Genomic DNA, 14549 nt, shown 5'->3' on the forward strand with positions numbered 1-14549 from the left:
AAGGTCCGGCATGCTGTTCCAACAGTAGATGCCTCCAGGAACCTTGCAAGCTCCTGCAGCTGAACGTTGTGCAAGACGTGCAGAGCAGTGCTGGCTTCTGGTTTTTCAGGGCCCTTGAACAGAGCACCCGCAATGCAACTTTTCCCTCGGCAAGTCTGGATTTATTTATAGAGCCTTGGCCACCAGGCTCTGTAACTCCTCTCTTTTCTTACCACGGTATCATTTGTTTGCCCAAAAGGCAGTTCATGAATGAGTGGACAGTGTCCTCCACCCTTCCTCCTTTACCCCACCACCATTGTCCAGGTCAGAGCGGACAGGCAGATGGCAATGGGAAACAAGGGATCCTCTTGTCAGTGGATCCCTGCTGGGGTGAGGGTCCTCGGTGAGAGCCCAACCATGTCTCCACCAGGCTCCAGCGGTTAGGTCAAATTTAGCACCAGAATTAGAAAGCAATTTAGTATTGCAAGCATGCAGAAAATAATGCTTTGACCAGGAAGCATTTTCAACCATGTAAGAAGCCTTGTCAGAGATGGAAACACAGGTAACCGGCCTACTCTTCATATTGCCGTATCAGCCTATTGCCTGCTAGATTACCTTCAGCAGGAGTGGCGTCTCCACCTACTGCTGCTTCAGCATTCACGATCTCGGAGAAATGTAATATTATTCCTGCAGCTGAGCAGTATTTAAGAGCCATTCAGCCCGTGACCTTAACGTCTGACTTCCCGTCCACAGGGAAATTAGCTGGGTTGCCTCTTTCCTTGCAGCATTCTCTACCTCTCCATAAATAATAGCATGTAACCGGTGGCTCATGTAATGTGATCAGTGAGTCAGCAATTACGCTTTTGCTTTTCTTTTCTTTTTTTGGCTAGAGCCCATCAGCTCTTATCTACACTAGCAACTTAAATTTTCAGGGGCTGATTGCTCATTGACTACTGAGAGCTCCTGCAGCCTCCATGAGAGAAGGTAAAAAAATACTCCACAGCTCCGTACAAAGGTCGAGGAACCCGTTAGTGCATTTCCACACTAGGGGCAATGGTGGAATTTGGGGCTCAGCAAAGCAGCCTTACTAAGAAGGTGCTAGAATGGAATGTATTCTGCTCTTGCCCTGGCAATGTAGACTTTGATGCCTTTGTTGGGGGACCATGGGAAGGGCTGCAGAGATGAGCACTTTCCCTTTGAACACTTGCATCAGCTGTGGGTTGTGCAGCGCTCTGCAGTCATCACCGATCCAGCCACCTTGCACCCAAGGTAGAGGGCCTAAGCACCAGGACCTGAAGGCTAGCTTCTCTGCAGGCAAGTCAGTGTAGGGTCTTTAGAGTCCTTTTCTGTCTTGTTCCCTGCCCCTCAGCCAAAGGCCCACACTATGCCAGCCCTAGAACCTATAAAGGTCAGTGCAGGTGAGAGGAAAGGAGTCCCTGCCACGCACACACCTTTCATCTGGCCACGAACCAGGCAGCCCACAGCAAGCTGTTGGGACTTGGGATCTGGCTCTACAGCTGCCACAGAATTGCACCACCACCTTGCTGTGTTGGAGACACATTAAAAAATCAGGCTCATCATCTGAAAGGGTGTGTGTAACAATAAGGACTAGATAATGAAGATTAACAGGGAAGAAAAGACCAAGAAATGTGGTGCGGCTTCAGCTGCTCTTAATGATAGAGATAACTGGGGATAAGAAAACAAGGCAAACAGAACTGGCACTATGAAAAGACAAGGCGTGAGATAGAAGAAAGCATCTTTGGCTTGGTGGCTGGGGAAGAGAGGAGGAGAGATCAAAAGGGGAATAAAATGTAAGTACTTTCAAAGAAAGGAGAAAACATGAATGTGATATTAACCAGACACAGGGATGGGCAAAACCAGCAACTTCCCTAGTTATTCCACTTGGTTTGTTACCAAAACACATTTCTTTCATTAATCATTTGTATAAAGTGCTGTCATTTTTCTTACTTACAGTTGCATTTCTTGGGATTTTAAGATATAATTGTTTTTCTTTTCTTTTTGCTGCTGTTTCTGGCAGTGGAACTAATTCTGGTATCTGCATTTAGTTTGTCACTGGCTTATCCGCCCCCCCCCCCGCCCCCTTGCAAGATTCCAAGGCCATTTTCCCTCCGCTGCCCTGCACTGATGTAACTTTCAAGTCACTCTAGGAAAATACAGTGGTGGCTACCAGGAAATGCCCCCTCCCCATCTCCAAATGCCTGAGGAATATCTATAAACAGGATAACAAAAATGAAAAAGCTCATTTAAATTGCTTCGTGGCAAATGAAAATTGAATCAAATGGATGCTGTTTGGCTCAATGTTTCGTTTGCTATGAAATGACTGTACTTCCTCAATTGTGCATTATTTTGCAGGTGCTAAGGAAACATATATTTAATACTCAAAGCTTCCTATATGAAGTCAAATAACCCATCAGCATCACCTGATTTCTCTTAACTGTTATTATTCAGTATCAAGTGAATTTGTCCACTTAGACCAAAGTCCTAGCCATGCTTAGGCAGAAGAAGTATTACAACTCCCAGGATTTGTAGCAAACATGGCTGGCTGGGAAATGTTAGGATTTGTAGAACTTGCTCCCGTCTAAGCATGCCTAGGATTCCACCCTTAATCAACTACCTTCTGGGGTATAACACACACTCACTAAGGTATGACTTAAGCTCACCTATGTGTAATGCCTGCAAAACAGCAGCAAAGTACTACATACTGCAAAGGCTTTCAATAAAAATACCGTTGATAAATTAGCTAGCAAAAGTCTACGAACACTAGAATACAGGCAGTCCCCAGCTTACATTCCTGAGAATGTCTTTAAGTGGGATTTGTGTGGAAGTCCAATCATGTAGGTACAGGTTGTATTTAGCATGAGTAAGCCAAATATTTGTCTTAATATACATGTATGTTTTACCTTTCTATGCATATAAAACACTTACGAAACACTTCTGTATACACTAAAACATCTTAAACATGTTGCAGTACGTACTGTAATGCAAGTTACAGAAGGCAACAACACAAGTAACACACATGACCCAAAGTCACACTGGCTTGGGTACACTCGAGCTGATGAACAACCTATGCCATGGAACACTCATAAGCGGAACAAACTAGCTCCTGCATTTGTTACTATGAAACTTTTGTCTTTAACTCAAATGTTCAATTTGTAAATGAACTGTTTGTCTTTACTCAAATTAATAGGCTTTATGGCAGTTCAAATACAGATGTCTGTAACTTGGATGTTCATTACCCAGAGACAGACTGAATCCGCATAATTAAAATCCCTATTTCCTGTTTTCCCACTTCTTCAAGTGTTGTCAGGGTGTCATAGTGAACATACTGAGCCTCTGAAAGAAAGTGTCACATTTAATGCTGAAATGCATATTCAGACTGTTCTCTACACTCCCTCGAGTTTGTGATGACTCAAACAGAAAAAATAACACACACATTAAACATTGCTTTGAAATAGTGCACAATCCCATAGGGCTCTGAAGAGTTTGCTTGTTAAAAGAATGAGAGCAAGAGAACAGTATTATCATCTGCTATATTGCTTGGAAGAAGGTTTCAGTGATGGGGAACATTTTTAAAAAATGTATTAAGTCTTCCTACATGGATAATAGATTGAATCAATCATATTTGTCATAGACTGCTTTCCTGAACTGAAGGTATTTCTGAATTGGAAAACAGCCAAGACTTTCTAAAATGCAGTCTCATCTTGGCTTGCTTCTAGAAAGACACACTTATTCAGACAAATAATGCACCTTAAAGGTGGAACATTAAACCGACCCTTTGGAAAGGATCACCAAGTGTTGCTGGGTTGCCCTTAATATTAGGAGTTTATCGAGTTATTAAACCTGTTTACCAGTTTGGCTGGTGGCCTAGCTAGCTGGTGGCCTGGTCCCTGTCTGGACCAGGATGTCCTGGTGTCAGTAATCTATGATTTAGTAGTCTCTAATTACTGCAATGTGGGGCTGACCTTGAAGACTGTTTATAAGCCGCAGCTTGTGCTAAATGCAGCAGCTAGATTAATTAACTGGGACCAGAGATCTGATGAGATCGGTTGTGGCCTGCTTGCATTAGCTGCCATGATGCATCCAATCTTGATTCAAGGGAAAAGATTTTAACTGGTGCGGTTTGTTGTGGCATGACTGCAAAACTAACAGAGTGCCTCTCCCAATGTCAGTCTACCCACCCACTGCAATCAACAGACAAGCCCTGCCCCTAAAGAAGGAGAAGGCCTCCTCAGTAGCAGCCCCTCCCGACTGTGGAATGATCTCCCCACTGAGGACCAACTTTTTCTTCCTTTGGGTACCAGGCTAAGGCAGCCCTCTGGGCCGCGGCATTGCATTTAATGACCACCATGATATTTAACAGTTTGAAGGGGGTACCCATTTCAAGTGTTGTTATTCTTTAGGGGAGGACCCCCCCCAAAATCCCCCCTCCAAAATCCCCCCCCCAGGAATTATCTTCTTGAGAGCTGGTTTCTTATAGTACAGTAGTGTACCCTGCATTTGAGAGTGATTTGCCAGTGGGTGAATCATGACCTATCCTGAGCACTGTTTTCCCCTTTTCCTGTGGAAGGAGCCAGAATGAAAAAACCCTGCAGATTGCGGGGGGGGGGGGGGGGGACAGGCAACACTTTCTATATTCTAAAGTATAAAACTTATACCTTTTATTTGGGCAACACCAACATATATTAGGGGTGAAGTAACTATGAACACCATGCTATCTCCTTTGCTGAACTGATAGATCCTCTAGAGCAAAATGTGCCCATTTAGATATATAATGAACTGGAATTAATCAGAACTCCTGCTCTGGGAATGCATTCTCTGATAGCACTATTAAAATGTGCAATTGCCAATGGAAGCTTGAGATTATGTATTCAGACATTCCCCATCCTGATTATCACAGATGGGGTTAAATGAAATTAATTCAAACAACTTTGTTCCTTTGAGCATTGGAAAACATGGGGAAAATTAATAGTTTTAAACTGAACACCCTACTCAATTTTGCCTATATCAGTAGCAGCATGCCACTGTCAATTTTTCCAAAAAGTGTTGATAAAATTAATAAAACATTCTAGAACTTCTTCAAGGTAACTGAGCAAAAGAGGAAGGATTCAGTTTTATCTTAATCCATACGGCAATGCTTTCATCCTGGTTCACACTAAATTTACTCATTGACTATAACTGAATCTAAGTATATGGACTCATATATAGCCTTAGAACCAAGAGGCCTTGTGAAACAAACAGGAAAAACAGCAACTCTAAGAGCAGCCAGGCAAAATTGGAAAGAATTATGCTGTCAAATCCAGCTTGAGGTCCATGTTTGTATCAACCTGATTTTGCAAGCATCTTACCTCAAAGATTCTTCAGATAAGCTGTATGACAATATATGGAATTTTTGTTATAAAGCAGCATGTAAATAATGTAAGTAAGTAAGTAAAGCATCCGTTCAGGCTTTGCCAAACAGATGCTAGATTCAGCCCCAATCTTGAAAACAATAGTCTTCCAGAACTAGGAAACTAAAATTGTGCTTTCACTGGAGTAGTCTGCTAAGTGGTAGGGACTGCTTTCAGCTGAGTTTTCAGCCTGTTGTGCTCTTTATTTTTAAAATATGCAGCTCAAAATCATTGAAAATTTGCATTTGTTAAATAAATTAACATTGCTGTAATGTTGTTCTACTGTTTAGAAAGATGACGGTTTTACTAATGATCAAAGGTGACATAGATTTTCCTGAATCTATTCCCACAGGGCAAATATAGTTGCATGTAAATCAGGGGTGTTGGTTCAATGTCAGAAGGCTGCAAATCAAGTGTAGAAAAATTCTAGCCTGTGATCTCACTTCCATCAATCATGTTATGTTGTGCAAACAATGGGAAACATTACTTACAGGAGACTGGAACAAATTTCAGGAAGGACTTGCATTTTGATAGACAAGGCTATTAAAGTCATTTAGAACACAATTAGCTGGTTCTAAAAACAACAACAAAGGAACAGATAAATAAACACAGCTATAGATTAGTGTTGATGGATACATGCAAATATTTCCTCAACATCATAAGGAATGTGATTGCTTTGGGGCAAGTGTCTATATATTATGTCAGTTAAAGCATCAGCACAAAGCCATTTCAGGAGGTTTTAATGATCAATAGATGACTTAATGAATGTGGAGCTGCAGGCTATTAACCCAAAGTATAACCTCAATTAGCTGTGAGAGAAGGCAGCAACAGAGTAATATAGTTTGAAACTGAGGTATGTGCATGAATATGGGGAATCGCTACATCCCATGAGTCCAGAGCAGTACAGTTTCTTGTTCAACTCTGTTGTTCAATTTTCTCCAAGAAGCAAAGAACAGCCATCATACATGAATCGTGTAACTTATGTATCCTAGTATGGCAGTAATATGAGTGCTTCTGCTTGCCCTTCATGAAGAATTCAGTAGCCTCTGAGGGTAGGCGAATAAAATAATTAAAATGCATATAGTAGCATGCCATTACTGGAGTCAGATGATCAATGCAGCCCACTGGGTTGTAGCACATGCCTGCCACCATTTTGAATATGCAGTCTGTAGCCTGTGAGTGCTGTGGCTTATCTCTCATGCAAACCCATGTGTTATGCAACAGTTATCCAAGGTTTGTTTAACCCTTGCATAACCCACACTGTCTGAGTTGGCAGGAACACCAAGATATAATGCGTGGCTGCTGTGTGTTGCATAATGAAAATAGCTGCTGCTATTTGCTGCAGGCCACTGGGACTTAAATAAGCCAGCTTCAGCTGTGGCTGTGATGAGACCCCACAGGGTGATTTGGGGTAGGTAGGATGAATCTGATGAAACCAGCTGCGCTGCTATTGACTTGCTTCATCACCATTCTAATAGGATCTTCATTACCTTTGAAGGGAGACAGAAGCATGCAGGAATCTACAGATAATAGATTTCCCAAATTTCCTTTAACAAATCCCCTTTCAGTGACTGCAAAATGGACAAAACAATCAGTCCTGCCTACCTACTGGAGGAAAAAGCAGTGGGTTTGAGCAGCACGGACTTCATAATCCGTCTCAGCCAGTGGGAGGTGATTTGCTCTGTCTTGGAAATGTATAACTTTAAAGAGGTTTTTAGAACAAAGTATTTTACATAAGTGTGTGATTCAAGTTTTATGAACTGGATTCAAGCAATTTATACTAAACAATACACTACGATTTTAATTAATGGAGTGCTGACAGCTTTCAGATAGAAAAGGGAACATACAAGGGATGACCTTTATTGCCTCTTTCGTTTATTCTGTATTGAAATTTTAGCAATAATAATACGACAAGACCCAGAAACTAAAGGTTTAAAAGTAGATGGAGAAGAATACAAAATGTAATGCTATGCTGATGACATAGTCTTACCCATTTTAAACCCAAATCAGTCTATACAGTATATCTTACAGTATATAAGAGAAGATTGAGGGGAGATATAATAGCACTATATAAGTACCTCAAAGGTTGTCACAAAGAGGAAGAGCAAGATTTCTTCTCATCCATTCCAGTGTGCTGGACATGGAATAACAGACTTAAGTTAAAAGAAAGCAGATTTAGTCTAGACATCAGGAAGAATTTCCTCACTATCAGAGCATTATGACAATGGAATCCATTCCTTGGGGAAGTTATGGGCCCTCCCTCACTGGAGACATTCAAAAGGCATTTGAGCAGTCAACTGAATGGGTTGGTGCGACGTGGTGTCCTGCAACATCAGGGCGCTGGACCTGATGGCCCTCTGCCCCCTTCCAGCTCTGCTATGCTATGATTTAATTCTAATGGATCAAATTGAAAATTTTAGATTTCACTCAGGCTGTACATCAATAAGAAGAAAATGAAAATTATATTAAAGCATGCAATGAAATAGATAGGATAGAGGAAAGTATAAAAAGACTTCAGGATGTGAAATAACTTCAACTCCGATCAAATATTTAGAGATAAACATAATGGGCCATAATGACAAATTATTTCAAAATAAATATAAAACAATGTGGATGAAGATTCAAAAAGATCCTCAAAATGGATATAATTAAAAGTAATGTGGTTGGGAAGAATTTCAGTTATACAAATTAATGTACTACCCAATTTGGCTTTTCAGGTAATACCAATTTCAATACTGGGAAAAACTCTCCAAGAGTGACAAAGACAATTGCATGCTTTTATCTGGAAAGGTATAAAGCCATGGATTAGATTTAAAATTCTTCAATATAAAAAAAGAGAGGAGGTCTTGCAGTACCTAAATTAAAGCTGTATTATTATGTAGCCAGCTTGGTTGGATTTCAGACTGGATTATGAATGTTAATGATTGGTTAGTGCAACTAGAAATAGCAGACCTTGAAGAAGGAATACACAATTATTTATGGGCCAAAGAGTCAGTTAAGGCCTTGACATCTAACAGTAGTTATGTACTAAGTCATGGCTTGATAAAAATTTGGTACTCTATAAGAAGAAAAATTAGCCCTCCCATGTATCTTCTGATGTTCCTGTCTGAAGCATATGAAAAGTATTTAAGGAAAAACAATGATCTTATAACCTATGGGGATATTATTGATCAACAAGGACAAGTTAAGCCATGGCAACAACTAAAAGATGAAGGGAAAAAAAATAGAATGGCTTGTTAATTACCAATTGGTTTCAAATTGAAAGAGGAAATCCAATCAGGGAAAGGTACTGTAAGAGACCTGAAAGAATTTGAAAAGCCAGTTATGCAATGAGAGTATCATTTGTTAGGAACATTTTATGAATACTTACTCCAGTTTGACACTGAAACTCAGCAAATTAAGATATGTATGATAATTTGGACACAGAGCCTTGGAGAAGAAATATTGTCCCACCAATGGGAAGCTTTATGGAAGAAAGACATTAAATTCACAGCCAGTCAAGCGCTAAGAGAAAATTGGTATATTTTTTCAGTGGTACATTACCCCAAAAGATATAGAAAAAAATGGACAAGAATTATAATAGAAAATGTTGGAAATATAAAAAAGGAGATGGGACTTTCCACCATACGTGGTGGACCTGTGATAAAATTAAACGATTTTGGAAGCTGACACATGTGGAAATACAAAAAGTCTTTAAAATTAACTTTCCTGTGAGTACTAAGAATATGCTTTTGAATATAATGCCAGGGACTTTTCCAGATAATATGTCAGGATTATTTAAATATATGGCAGCTGCAACAAGGATTATATAGAAACATGGAAACAGCAAGTCAGAAGGGGTCTCCCAGGCCATCTAGTCTGACCCCTGGCTCCAGCCAGCTCCGCTCATGGCATGTAATTACAATTGCTTCTAAATGGAAAACAGCAGAAAATCCAACAATTGAAGACTGTAAAAATAAGTAGGCAGAGTACGCAGTGATGACAAAATTAACTTATTATATAAACAGAAGACCAATGGAAGAATTTAATGATAAAAGAAAATCCTATTATATGTAGTTTAATATAGAACAAAAGGAAACTTGTTAAAGTATGTTGATGATTGATTCAAAGTGATTGGAATATTTATTGCTTTAGAGATTTATAATTACTGTTTTTGTGAGCTTCAAAGTACCACCAGAGAAAGAGACATAAATTTTTGGCTTCTTTGGAAATCTGCAGGTTATGAATGTATGTTATTTTTGTGTAAGTTCCCTTATTTTTCTTTTACATGTTTCTTCCTTTCTGTACTTTATTTCTTGTAAGAAAACAATAAAAAATTAAAAATATTTCACATAGGAAAGAAAACTGCATACTAACTAGTGGAGAACTGCTTAATGAAACAATCCTGCTATAAATGCGATATGAGATATAGGAGAAATCCCTATCATAGCAGTAGAAAGCATGCAATTGCCTTTACTTGTAGAAGGATAAATATGAAATCATGGGTAGCAGTACATAATTTCTACCAATAATGAGTTGATTATGTGTTAAAAAGAGTTGTATTTTCAAGGATCAATTAAGAGCATACTAAAATATTGTTCTTTTCTGCTGAAGGCAAATGTCATGTTTAGCTTCTTGCAAATATTTAAAAATATATGTGTATTTTTCATCACTCAGATGGAGTACAAACACTGTAAATAATAATAATAACATTCTAAGGAGTGGTTTATTATTTCACATGGTGCTTGTGGCAGAAGTCATTTTGTAGGAAGATTTATGCTTGCTACAGGAATCATGGAAGTCTCAGTCATTCTGTGATAGGGAGAAAAGATTTGCATCCATAAAAGATAATTTAATAGAAGTGCCACATAGCTATTAGTTGGGAGAGAAAGGACAAATTATGTGTAGAATTCCATACCAAAGTAGTGAAGAATAGTGAAAAGAAGTGAAGACCCAAAATATCTTGCCTCCACGGTAAATACCCTCTCCATGGCAAGGTAAATTTTCCTGTAAACTCTGATGAGCTTTAGTAGAAATACATGTCACCAAAGGCTGAAGGATGTGTGGCAAAACTCTTTGCTCTTTTCCAGAAGTGGAAAATTTTGAGGCAAACTAGTATGATAGTAATCCCAGAGGCAATCCTCTTCATCCTATGAGCAAGGAATATTGTGAATGTGCATTATTTTAATACAAGGCAAGAGAAAGAGGTGTTCATATGCATGTTGAGGATGGAAGTAGCAGGTTTATGGGTAGATAAAAGCTCCCCAAATATGATTTCATAATATGTAAATATTACAGCTAAATGAAGTATGAATAAGTAATTTGCACCCACACAGACTTTTCTGGAATATAGTCCACTCCTGTTGCTCCTGTGTATAGTTCATACTTTTCACCAACCAATATATTAAGCTGTGATGTTGCAACACTTGGTGGTAAATAATTTTCCATTTCCATTTTCAATAAACATGAAAAGAATGTGCACATGCAAATCCATCAGAATTCATAGATCATACCCTTTACTTCCTGTGTACTTTTTCAAAGATTCCATCCCATAAGTCCTTAAAAAAATCACCGATTTCCAGTGATTCCTTCTTCAGTAAAAAATCTTAACTAAGCAAAGTTTAGTTTCGCATTAAGAATAAAAGAAAGAAACCAATTTAACAGCTAGTCTCAGTCGAACAGACATCAGCTTCCTGCATTATAGATTTAGAAATTGACGCAGAAACCAGCAATTTAGAGTTATCCGTTTATTTCCTGCACAGAAAGTCTAGAACTTTTGCTGGCACTCTGCCAAAGGAGATAAGTCCAGCTGCAGCAATCTACTGTGCTGTTTGTTATATAATCCAGTTTTATTTTGCATCTGTGATCACACACACTCTCTTGGTTAAAGTCTATTTTTTACGTGTGATTAAATAATGAACTTGATAGGTCTTCAAGCAAGTAAATGAAAGATGAAAAGGGAAAATAGGCCAGGACATTATTTTAAAAAATAGTAAAAAAAAAGAAATCATTCCAATATCTATGCTGGGGAAAGGCGTGGAGAGTAAGGTGTCTATCCCTTGCTCCATCCCTCTCCCTCTCCCTCTCCACCACCACCACATTACAACCAGACCGCCTAAACAGCAAATGAATTGTGAGCTACTGGACACTGAAACTTATTGAGTGCTTGCATCAGATCAAGTATGTACAAGCTAGGAGGTCCGTGTAATTGTGCCCCTGCCCTGTGCTGTCATAATCCATGGAAAGCACCATATTCCCCTTTGCCTTGCAGCTATCACTTAGTATGCACCCTCAACCAGCATGGGTAGGAACAAACCAGGAATCACCCAGTAATTCCTCCAGTGCATCCCCTGAAAACAGGCTGTCTTATGTCAGTTTCATACATATTTTAAGCAAGAATAACCTGGACAAATGCTGTTTCAGTTTGTGGTAGTTGGATCATCTGCTAGAAGGCATAGAGGGACCCACCATTGCTCCATGAGAATCTTTCAGGTTCCCGGTATGACCACAATGATGACTTTATTATATTTCATTGTGCATTTGTAATTTTAGAATTATGTTTTGCACTGTATTGTTTTTATATGAGTTGTTTGCCTCTCTGGACTCACAGCAAGAAAGGGAGAGAAAAATAAAAACACAATGGAGAAGGATAACCACTGGAGGCAGGATGCCAGAGACACCACAAACTCAAAATTTATTTACAGGTAAATTTTACATGGATGCAGACCATCATGCCTTACTTTGAAGGAACCAGAAAGTGCCCATATAAGGCAATCTCAAGGAAACATCCACTACATTATTACTCAGAGGTTTGTGAGTAACTAAAGCAGGGATAGAGAATAGTTTGGGATGGGTGAGCTGGCATCACACCTCCAACATCAACCATTTCTAAGATGTCAAACTGGATCTTATTCTGATGCTCTTTGGTACTCTTTGATATTGTTCTGGTCTGCAACACTTGCTGGCTGTCAACAAATTTGGAAACCACAAAGAATTATACGAACATTACACATACATATTTTTTTTCCTTTAGGCTAGAATAACAGACAGGAAATCCCTTGAATTTTCAAGTAGTTCCATTTATTCTCAATAAGATTTTACAAACTGTTAAAGTAGTGGTTCATTACATGATACAAAAGATTGCCAATTCTGTATTTTGACATTTCTTTTTCTTTTTTTTTTACTTCCTTCCCTGTATTCTTTAAAAAACATTCAGTTTCTTCTTTCATTGATTTATGGTAGATGTTCATACTCCAGCAAAATACATGTATTGATTATTTTCTGTGAAGAAATCCAAGATTTATGTGGTGATTTTCATTGCAGAATTGCCTTTCAATTATCTACTTATCTATTTCAGTTGTATTTCATAATTCTGGCAGCATCCACACCTTAATTTTCATTTTGCTTTATTTGTTGAACTTACATACAATTATTTAAAAAGTAATCTATAGAAGTGAAATGCCAAACTGTAGGACTGAAATAATTCCCCCTCAAGTACATGATACTCTTCCATTCAAGCAGACCAGTCTTCCAATGACTAGTAGGAGATCTCCAAGATCCCAGGGAAAAATTAGATGTGACAATGTATGAATGCCTTATGCTTTTAAAATGTAAATAGCAGCCAGAAACATCTGGGTAAGTAGCATCAGAAATGTCTGTGGTAACAATTGTGTGGGTTAATCCTTTCCTAGACTGTGGTTCCAACAATGCCTCCACCAACTGCCATTTGTATTAGAAAGGAAGTCTGCATTGCCCCTTCCACCTTATTCAATGTAATTACTGTAGTCACATCATTAAGGACCACAGTTCTGATCAGTCAGATAACTATTAAGAATGGGCAACATTTAATAGATGTCTGCTTGTTAAACAGAACATGCCTTTGCTCACCATGCACCACCAAATGCACCCCAGAGGTTCTTCCGTTATTCTTGAGCAGCTGCAGGGGAATGCAGAGCTGTGAAGGGGTACACGCAGCAGAAAATGGAGAATCCCTTCTACTGGCAGTAGCTTTTCCACTGGCAAACAGTCACAGCTGAATGCAATCAAACCTGGATAGAAAGAATCACAGGTGCCTGGATCACTCATCAGACTAAGTGTAGCACTGCATTTGAGGGGGTCTTTTTTGCAATGAAATGTAGGTACAGAACATTACTAGAAGGATACATCGCCTTCACTGAGTGTTGAAGAGATGTTCTAGGAATATATTTAGGTTTTATTTTTAGTTTGTTTAAAAGGGAGGGGCACCATATGCACTTCAAATTCCACTTGAAGGAAATGTAACATATTTAACATATTAAATTAACATAATTTAACGTAACACACTCAGAATCCCACAATTTGAAGCCTATGCTACTTGAACTTTCCCAAGGGGGCTGCTGATAAGGAGCTTGTGAGATCTGTGCTGAGAATGGAAGAAGGAGCAGCAGGCATCCCTTGAATTATGCGAGAATGTCTGTATTTTATCAGGAAGGAGAAATTTTCCTTTCAAGGAATATGAGATAGCTGCTTGTAAATTTGCTAGTAGCTGTGCGAAAAATCTGATCTTTAACATTCTAATTTTGAGAATCAACGTGCCCATAAAGAGTGCAGAGCTGGTTGAATTAAGTCAACCCGATGTGAGAGCCAGTGTGGTGTGATGGCCAGAGGAGCCAGAAGATCTGGATTCTAGTCCTCAGCTGGTCAGGAAGCTCTCTGGATGACTGTGCGCCAGTCACAGACTGTCAGACCAACCTACCTCACAGGGCTGTTGTTGTGAGGATAAAATGCAGCTTGTAAGCGGACCTGGCATCTTCACAAGAGGAAAAGTGGTGGGATGTATATACAATGTAGTAGTAGTAAGAACAACAATGATCTACTATTCGGGCAAACATGGCAAGCATGGATGAGACAATTGGATGGACAGTGAGGGGATACGTTTCTCTTATTCTGTTCTCCTAGATAGAGGTGCTTTGCTATGAGTTTGCTTTTCTCAAAGCACGTGTGTACCTCATGCAGCGTGAGGGTTGAGGGGACTGAGACGTGGAAGCAGCTCATCTGCCTGGGCTCGCCCTTTCATGGGCAGAGGCGACCACTACCACCCACAGCACTGCAGCCATGCCTTCCTGGCCACGTTCTTCCAGCTCAAGTGGCTTATGTGGAAGGAAGCAGAGGAGCCCAAGCAGCGGCCGAGACGGGAGTTTCCGC

This window comes from Varanus komodoensis, unplaced genomic scaffold (genome assembly GCF_004798865.1).
Source record: "Varanus komodoensis strain SLA01 unplaced genomic scaffold, ASM479886v1 scaffold40, whole genome shotgun sequence".
In the NCBI taxonomy this organism is placed as follows: Eukaryota; Metazoa; Chordata; class Lepidosauria; order Squamata; family Varanidae; genus Varanus; species Varanus komodoensis.